This window comes from Nomascus leucogenys, chromosome 16 (genome assembly GCF_006542625.1).
Source record: "Nomascus leucogenys isolate Asia chromosome 16, Asia_NLE_v1, whole genome shotgun sequence".
Lineage (NCBI taxonomy): Eukaryota > Metazoa > Chordata > Mammalia > Primates > Hylobatidae > Nomascus > Nomascus leucogenys.
This window is the reverse complement of record NC_044396.1, coordinates 7,381,215-7,391,122: the sequence shown is the minus strand read 5'-3', so window position 1 is coordinate 7,391,122 and position 9,908 is coordinate 7,381,215. Positions and strand designations below refer to the sequence as shown.

The 9,908-nt window shown below is 40.2% G+C and overlaps 1 long non-coding RNA gene across 1 annotated transcript; it reads right to left on the bottom strand.

The window, feature by feature from the left end:
* Positions 1-5,055: 5,055 nt before the first annotated feature.
* On the bottom strand, positions 5,056-8,012 carry LOC101179616. The gene is made up of 2 exons (XR_179506.2): positions 7,636-8,012; positions 5,056-7,377 (listed from the first exon to the last, which is right to left on the bottom strand). It is a non-coding gene; the product is annotated as an uncharacterized LOC101179616 (long non-coding RNA).
* Between the last annotated feature and the right edge of the window lie 1,896 nt (positions 8,013-9,908).

The following is a 9,908-nucleotide window of genomic DNA, read 5'->3' as shown; positions in this document are numbered from 1 at the left end:
ATATATCAAGAGTTTATGTCTTTAGAGGTTAAGCAGTTAAGCATTCACAGACATTTGTTACCCGTGCCATCACTTTTAAGTAACCTCCTAAAAATCTTTTAATAATTAATTGTTATTCTGAATGTCTAATGTTACTGTTAATAGCTTAAGTTGCATCTCATAATTTCACCTAACAAAGTGTTTCTAGTAAATAATCATAGCAGAGTGAGGCTTACTATATTTTAGACTTTACTATGTAGCAGTCCAAATAAAGTAAAAATATATAGAAGAGGAAAAATATGACACAAAGAATAGGAAATTTCTCCAGGCCTTGTATTAAATGTGAATCTGAAGCAAGTAATGGTAAAATGTGAACTACAGACTCTTCATTTTTTCTAACCAGCTATCTTTGAGTTGCTGTTACTTTCATATTTTCTAAACTTTGTAATATAAACAGCAAACTTAAGTCAGAAAAAAAAAATCCACCATAACTGATTACCATAACCAAGATCACAGACATTTAAATCAAAAGTCACCTGAGTTGGAAAAGGTTTAAGTTTTTTCAATAAATTATTTTTTATAATGACTATAAAAGTTATATAGTACACAGAGGCTAGCTGGAGCTAGATACTTTACTGTACCTGAATTGCAGGGAATGCTTTCTGAGATATAAAGCTGACAATCAGACATCTGAGTATGACTGGAAAATAGCAGTCTCTGAAAGATTGAAGCGTGAATTTTAGTAACCTCGAAAGCAAAAACCATTGTTCTTTCACTTTTGAACCAGGACGTAGACTGAGCGAATTAAACACATACACACATAAAGAGATAAAAGGGGTAAAATAAATGCCAAAATCATTTTGTCAAAGCTCAAAGTGTGAATTCTTGCTCTACAAAAATCTATATTTTCTCTGCTATTTAAACAACAGTTATGTGATCGTGCTAAAATATTAACATAAAATGGCTTAATTTACAAGGTAAAAGGTAAAACTCATTCCTGAGTTACTGTACTGGAATTCAATAAAGTTACTAATTTTGCAATATGATCACCTTGCCTTTTAATGTTATAAATTTTCTTCAAAACTTAAATGACTATTAAAGAAAGGTTGATATCAGTGGTTAAGTCAAAACAAAACAAATTGCTCATAAATGTCATGATTAATTTAAAACAAATTCTTAACCCAAATAACATGAAAGGAAATGGTCGTAGGCAATGGAATTTGGAGGAGGAGGGATAAAATTACAGAGTTCAAGTATTTAAAATTAGGAAAACTACTTTCAATATTTTTAAATAGAGAAGAGAATGAGTCACGAAGCAAATGACCCAGGGGAAATATTAACACTTTTACTTATTTAATATTTTATTTTAAGCTTCTTTAATTGTTAGAAAAAATACTATACAAAACAGACAGTAAATATCTGTTGCCCATAATCCCTCTACTTCTTTGGAGAAGTATTTACAGTAATTTATGAAAAACCTCACTCTTGACCCTCCAATCCCGGTTCCCAGCAGTAATTAAAGTTATCAATAATTGTTCAGTAACTTTTTTCTTCTGCATGTATCCACCCACAAAAAATAAAATAGCGAGGAGCAGTGGCAAATAATTTTAACGGTTTTTTGTTTTAATCTGTGTTACAGCTGGTCCTGGGATAGCAGAACCATTCATCTGGCGTTTGTTGTTTACTATGATCTCCACATGATTTTCAAAATAAGAAATGTGCCATCTCTTCTCTGATGTGCTTTCGTGGTGGGATTTCGGCTGCTGGAGGTACCTTCTCTGATGTGCTTTCGTGGTGGGATTTCGGCTGCTGGAGGTACCTTCTCTGATGTGCTTTCGTGGTGGGATTTCGGCTGCTGGAGGTACCTTCTCTCTGCGCTCTGGTTTGCCTTCCCTGACCCTGCTCATCGGTGTGGTTCCCCCGCCAGCAGTGGCAGGAGGTCAGCTCATCGACAGCTGCCTGTCGATGCCCGCTTCACAGTGATGAGATACAGATTTCTGGACCCCATGCAGTCTGCACAGTTGATCACACCTCCTACCAAATGACCCAGGAAATCAGGAACTTTGCACCAGAGGACCCACCATGTCCTATTTTCAACATCCTGAAGATCAGAATGGGACACACACTTCTTTGAAAAAATACCAAATATGACCATGTTATATTTTACATCTTGCTTTTAAACTTAATTATGTATCAGAAATGGTTTTCCAGGTCAGTGTATATATAGATATACCACATTTTCTTTTTATAACAGCTTTTTAGGGAATGGAGGCTTCATAATTTATCATTTGCTTACTAAAGAACATTTAGGTTTTCATATTTTCTGCCATTTAAGAAAATCTTCATGAATATATCTATATGTACTCATGCCATTCTTTCTGTAGGGTGGATTTTTAGATGTTGGACTCCAAATCACCATCCCTTAGTTTTTGTATTAATTTTTACCACAACCATTTTCATTATAATTCCACACATATTTTTAAAATTTGGCCTATTTTAAAAACTGCCTTAATTCATATTTTCTTTTTATTAATGATCTTGAACATCTTTTTATCCATTGTTTGGAAATTTATTTTTTTTCTGCTAATTGCCAGATTAAATTATTTTTCTATTTTTGTACACGAGTTTCTTGTTGTTTTGTAGAAGCTCTTTGTATGTTTGACGTGTTTCTTTTCCCCCAGTTGGTCATTTGTCCTTCAACTTTCTTTGTGGTATTTTTCTTCAAAGAACAGAAATTGTAATTGTTTTGTGTGTACTTAAATGTGACATCCTTTTCCTGTGTGACTCTTTGGGTTTTGTCTTGCTTAGAAAGCCTTTCCACTCTAAGTCTATAAAAACTGTCTCTATAAAAATAGTAATGTATGGTTTCATTACTTAAAATGTATATCTCAATCCACACAGAACTGATTTAACTTTGATTTTAGTAAAAGAACAAAATTTAAGTAGAAATTATCTTCAAGCACTTGCAGAATAACGAAACTTGGGTCAATAAATAGCTGAGATTTAAAAAGAAAAAATAATTCAGACAAACCTGATTACCTTTCTTGATAAAAAAAATAACTAAATTAGTGGAGGGAAAGCAAGATGTGTAATAAATTTAGACCTTTGACATAGGGTGTCTCCATCAATCTTGCATAAAAAAATTAATTCAAATTGGCTTCTTCAAGGTGAACACTGTCATCTGAATTGAAAACTGCCTGATAGAACATAAACAACGAAAATAATAATAGCATTGATGCATCTAGCCATAGGGAAGAAGAAACAAATATCACACTAAGATCAAGGATAGATCTGGATTCGCAAAGCTTTTATATTAACAATCTGGAAAGAATAAAGATAAATGAAGTAATTATTCATTTAAGAAATGTCACTAAACTAAAAAGTGCACTCTACACATCTGAACACATTATAATAGAAGATTGCTGTGAAGGATAGAACCCTAGTAGGATATCCAAATAATAACTGACTTGGAGCCAACCCCATGATCATTTCTCTGTAAAGTTAGTTCAGTCGATTCACACTTATGGTGACCACTGTGTAACAGACTAGAGACAAATGCATTCAGTTTAAGACTCTGCAGGAAGAGCAATAGGGATACTCCTAACCAGAGAAGGGTGAGGCAGTGGTGGGTGAGGGCACTGTGGATGTGGAAATAAAAGTCAAAACAGCTATGGCTCCTACTCCCATGACCCTCAGACATGGCCCAAGCAGGGGAAGATGCTCTAAAATCTGCCAATACCTGAAAGTTGTGATAGAAAAAGTGAATAAATTACAAACCAACAATGACAATGAAAGGTGACTGAACTGGTTTAGATAAAACACAAAAAAAGCACAATAAAGTGTTGATGTTAAATTCACATACCATTTTAGTGTTTACACAGTGCTTTCCCATAGTCTCATTTGATTAATACCCTCAGGTACCCTGAAGTAGTCAGGAAAGGTGTGATTAATAGATTCATTCTCCTCCCGAGGCTAAGCAGAACCAAAGAAATTGCCCAAGATTACATACTCTGCTGGGGATCTTTTATTTCTACTATACCTACTCCAACCATTGAAAGCAATTCACAGAGAAGTGCAATCAGGTTTGGAAACACGTAAAAATTATACCTCAAAACTTTTTTATAAAAGAAAAGCAAACAGTATCTTTGTTAGACAAGTAATTTTCACATTCACTAAACACATGAAATACATTATTTGGCCTCAAGTCGACATACTTACTTTTCCTCTGCCTGCCTTCCTTTCATCCTTCCTTTATTCCTTCCCCTGCCCTTTTTCCCCCATGAGCATTCTTCTTGAAAACATGGGAAGCAACTCAAGGGAGTAAGAATGTTTAAGTACATGTATTGCAAAACAATCTTTCTGGGAAAATCTCAACTTGTCATCCATGGAGGGAGTGGGAGATTTTTTTTTCAGAAGTACCTAAAGCCCAGAAGGCTCTTAAATTACTTTTAAGATTAACTTTAATGCCTCCATGCCACCCACGTATAATGTCCATTCTCCATGTGCGCACTGTACTGCAATAGACAGGCAGCTTGGTTTGTCTGCCAACACCATTGGAAGCAAATGATGCCTGCCTTCAGGTAACTGGATGAAACATTTCATTAGAGAAATGTTATTTGTGTGTTAAGACACTCTTGTCATAATTCCTTGCAGCTGTTGATTTCCTTTTCACAAGACTTGCTTATTGCTGTGTAAATATAGCACACACATATCTAGGTATACATATATATATATATATATATATATACACTTGTGTGTATGTGCACGCGTGTGTGTATTTCCCTCGTGGACAATTCAATCAGTACAGTTTTCAGCCAAATAAAATAAAAAGCCAAGTTAAATCTTTCTTAAACATAAGTTAAAATGATGATGTGCAACAATACTGCATTGCTAGAATAGATCAAATGACCTCATCAAAGATGTTTGAGAAGATATCAAACGTATCCAAGTTAAATTTCAAAATTTAACTGTGAAAAGCTCTCTAGATAACCATCTGTTTATCTAGTTCCTCCTATATATAATCAACTTTCTTTCAAACAGGAGCTCTTACATTGACAGAATAAATGAGTCCAAATATTTGGCTTAATAGATCTTCACTTTAATTAATCAAATAAAATGAATCTTTAAACTGAAGTTTACATTTGTCTGTTTGATCTACAACTTTGAAGGATATTCAAAATATTTTGTACACTACAAAAAGCATATCTACTTTTATTTTTATTTCAAGCAGCTGGCCTGTGTATAAATCATAGAGGAGAAATGTTTTTAATAGGGATATCATCTCTAAATTTTAGTGTATTTCAATCTTATTTATCAAAGGGAGAAAAGCTTGAAAAAATACTTCAGAAACATTTTAATAAAAAAGTATTAGGTACTTATGATTCTATTATGTGCTTTAAACTTTTGGAAAATAATTTAACTTCAGATGATATTTCAGGATCAGAATGTCTGAATAATGTTAACACATTTTTGTCATGATGTCTTAACATTAACACAGTAAGACATTCTGTAAGATTGCATGATGAGAAGACTTAGATAAAGTGAGAGGTTATTGAGACAAATGGAGCTAAAGTATTTATTAATGTTGACTAGTAAAATGCAATGAGGATCTAGAAGATTTTATGTTTCCATGTATCACCACATCTTATTATTCTTTTTCTACCATATATGGTAAAATCACTCACAAAAAGTAAAAGAGAACTGTTTTATAAAATTATGTATTTATGATAAATTATAGAATCATATCTTATCATAAATTCACAGCATAAGCGTCTGAATCTATAAAATATATGTATGCATAAATATACAAACTTCTATTTACAAATAATTAGCTTCCAGGATTGTGTCTGATAACTTTTAATGATAATAAATGTCCATGTCAGATCATGTTTTGTAATCATAATCAACCTATCACTGAAATAATTTTTGAGCCGTTTCTCATATTTGACTATTTCATAGTCAGCATTTCAGTATTGTCATCCAACGCTATATTCTCCTTATTACCAGGAGATGGCGCTGTGGGTTTTAAATCGCAAAGCTAAAATTCCCAAAGCCGCGCTGAATTTTCAGTTTCTTTCTTTCCTTAATTTGTGCACGCCAGGCAATCCCTAACAGTGTTTACCATTTTTTTCCTCGAACAAGTTTAATCTTTAAAATTTTTTCAAATGGTTAATATTCTATGGTGATAAGATTCCAAGGGAGAGAAGGGTGTGACACAAATAAGCATAACAGCCCCCTAAGGAGGACAAGTGAATGGAGTTGTCCCAAGTAGGCGAGGCGGTTATGAATAAACTCTTTTCACTAGTTTTGCTCTACCTCCACCCGCATCTCCTATATTGTTCTCTGAGGTTTCAGCAGTGATAATGCAGGCGCTAAGTTATTCGCTCACTGTACGGTCCCCCTGGCCTTCAAAGTCGCCAAGGTGGGGAAAGACCACTCAGGAGCCAGGCGAAACCCTCTCGGTGGGCTCGGGGACCCGTGTGTGCACCTCGCGCTGAGAAAGCCTCCCGGGGCTCAGGGTTTGTCTTCAAGGTCTGTTCAAATTTAGGGTAACTCGTCCCCAAACAGTAGTGAGGACCAACATCTTTTCTGTAAAATAGATACAGACAAGGAAAATCTTTTCGAAAGAACGTTATATGAACAAATTTCAACTTTTCCACAGTCAAATTTTTGGAATTGCCAAGCAACTTGGAAAGACTAGCAAGACGGGGGAGGGCCCTTGGCGCACTGCCAGGAATGCGCCAGCTCGCGCTAGTCCCCCAGCGTCGTCACCCTCGCTGTCCTCCTCCTCATGAGCCCACACACGTGGACCCAGTCTCTCTGAAGTGAGCTTTGTAGGACTCGGCAGCGAAGGGGATGAGAAAATACAGACGACAAAACGACGCCGAAAGGCTTGACCTCTGCGGCTTGATGGGCTGTAACGGCTCTGCCTCCGAGTAGATCCCGTGCTCCCAAATCCGTCGGGGGCGCAGTATGGTGAACTCCACACCTAGCCCCCTCAGCCGCGCGGGTTTCAAGCTGACCCAGGCGCCACCAGGCAGCCCCGGGTGGGCGAGTCAAGTGCAACTTCAAGGTCAATGTGCCTCTGACTGGGGCCTGGAGAGCTGCCAAGAATGCTGGGCTTGGAGCGCTGGGGTCGCGCCCCGCTACTGCGCCTTGGACCCCGCAGTGGAGGGCGCTGAGACCGCACCCTCCTCCCCGGGCAGTTTTCAGGAGAGGGTCCAGCTGGGGTCTCCGCGGTGGGGACCACAAACGATATTCAGGGTTGGATTCTTCCTCGGCTGGGGAAGCACAGCTGGCGGAGAATTCCCACGGCTCTCAGTGGATTCGCTTTTCCAGAGCTGTTCTCAACAAAAGTTGTCATTTTTGCCAAACTTTGTTTTTACTTTTTAGACTGTTCTGAAAGAGATAAATTGAAACACACAGGGAGACAATTTTCCTTCTCAGAAGATACACATAGCTACCCAAATTCAGACTTGTAACTTTTCAAACTAGTTAATTAAGTAATAAACTATTTATCAGTACTATAAAAATAACAAAGAGGAACTCCTGGCTTTGCTCTTTAGAGTAGATTATGTTCCGTTCTGATTTTACTTGGGTTCCTATCTCAAATTTCAAGCAAATATCAAGATGATCATTAAGAAATTTAAATAGTACCTAGAAATTAGTTTGGTCTGCAGCTCAATGCACTAATTTCAATGCGGTACTGCCTGCTGAATATTTTAAACTCCTTTCAAAGCAGTAGGTGTATTCCCTCCCGCAGTAACAAAACGATATTCATCTTTACACAAGGTGCTCTGGCGTTTATAATTTGGTATCCAACACCCGGCCGAGAATGTTCCCTTTCCTGATGCTTTGGCCAGCCTCGATAAGCCAACCAGCCCAGAACCAGGGGCGCTGGGCTGGGTGTTGCTCGGGGACGGCGCCCACTGCCCGCTTGGTCCCCAGGGTGTCCCGAGCTGCCCCTCGTACCCCTGCTGCGGGCAGAGTGGGGGCAGTCATCTGCCTCTGTTTCCCAACCGCTTTGGTAACTCAGTGACCCTCTGTGAAACTGCAGAGTCAGAGGACTTCCCTTCCGTAGTTTTCCTTCTAAGCGGTCATCTGTGAGTCGGAAGATTTCGCCGTGGCCTGACTTCCCACCCTTTCTGCCCGCGCAAGCCGAAAGCGCTCATGTTGGCTTTTCCTTTGCCACTTTTCCAACTGGCCAGTTCCATCAGGAGCCCGGATCCTTGCCCAGCTTCTTGGCGGAGCCAAGTTCGAGCGCACAGATTTCCCGAGCTCCAGCGGCCAGGGGGCACTGTGTGAGCGGCTGACGTCACCCCTCCGCCCGGCCGAAACCAGGCGGCGGGAACCCACACAGTTGAGGAGAGGGAGCCTAGGCCGTGACTTAGGGCTGGCGACGATTAAACCAAATAACGAGACACCGGGCAGATGTGTTTTCATTGCCCTGTAAGATAAATGCAGTGTTAAGTGCCTGACAACTTCCCAGAAGCAATCAGCAGAAGTTTACGAGTGCATAAACCTCAAAGACCATTCCCCAACGGTTGTTATAAGGCCAGTATTTAGAGCTTCCATAAATTCTTCGGCCGTTTCCCAAAGCAAAGTTTTCAGCGACTATTAAGCAGCCACCTCCTCCGGGAAGACTAGGGGGATTTTCTTGAATTACAAAAGGAAGAGGCTTTTGGCTCCTACCGAGTAAAATGAAGTTGTGCAAAAGTTTGTTCCAGAAGCTTGGATGGCCAGGGAGAGGAGGGAGGTGGTAGGAGGTCGTGGAGATGGGGTCGGGAAGGGCCACGAGATGCGCTCAAGTGTTTGTCGTCTAAGGGCGAAAGACAAAGGTCCTGCGAAGATCCTGGGTCTAGCTGAGCTGGCAGGGCCTTTGCTGCCCTCAGTGTCGCCCCTGCTCTGCCATCTCGGCTCTGCCGCTCACAGCCCCGCATGGCGCCCCCCACCAGTCCCTGACATGATCGATCCTTCGCCCTTCAAATGTCCACTTCGGGCCGGCAGGAATCCTGGCGCCCCGCGGAAGGTGGCAGCCCACAAAAAGGGCAAGCTGGCTGGAGAACTAAGTCAGACACTGTGAGATGTGTCCCCACCCTGCCCAGAGCCACGACCGGGCCAGCCTCTGCCCTCCCGAAAGTGACCCAAGGACTTTGATAAGTTAAGTGTCATGCATACACGACCCACCTATGTTTAGAGAGAATCTTTATGATCCCAGTGAAAACAAAGCTGCTAATTGAAAAACAATAACACTAGCGTGTCTTTGCTTTCTAAAGAGAGAGGTTAACAGCTGCGAACGCCGGAGGAGGGACGGTGGGAGGGCTGCGGCGAGCGAGGGGCTGCCCTGCACGTAAACAGCCTCGGGGTCCCAGACGAGACACGTGGGACCGCTCAAGCCTGCAGAACCCCCGGTCTCGGTCCCAGGCACAAGAGCCTCCCGTAGCCCCGCCTGATCTTTCTCAGACTTTAGGTTCCAGGACATCCAAAGGAGCGTAGGTAACCGACGTCTACGTAGTATTTCTGTCCCCAGAAGACTGTATCTCAGGGCATTATTATGGAAAGATACTGCTGGGCCCCTTTTCATCCTTTCCAGGTGAAAATACAGACATTTTTGTGTCGCCCTCACCCTTCCTTTATGAAATAAGGTACCCAACTGTTCTGATATTACCATTCAAAAACAGGTTCTGTGGCGAACCTCATTTGTGAATCTATTACAGAGATTAATAGAAAATTTCTCCTTTTTCAAGTAATTCTCAGTGGGGAAATTTAACCATATGGTAAGGAGAGAATTAGAATTTCATCACATTAGAGCGAAATGTAATGAAAAGAGTCCAACACCTGGGGCCAACTCCGAACGCCACAATTAAAAGGTTTTTAATGAAACCAGAGAAACCAAAAATTGCATAGTCTTCAGTAATCCTGCCATATAA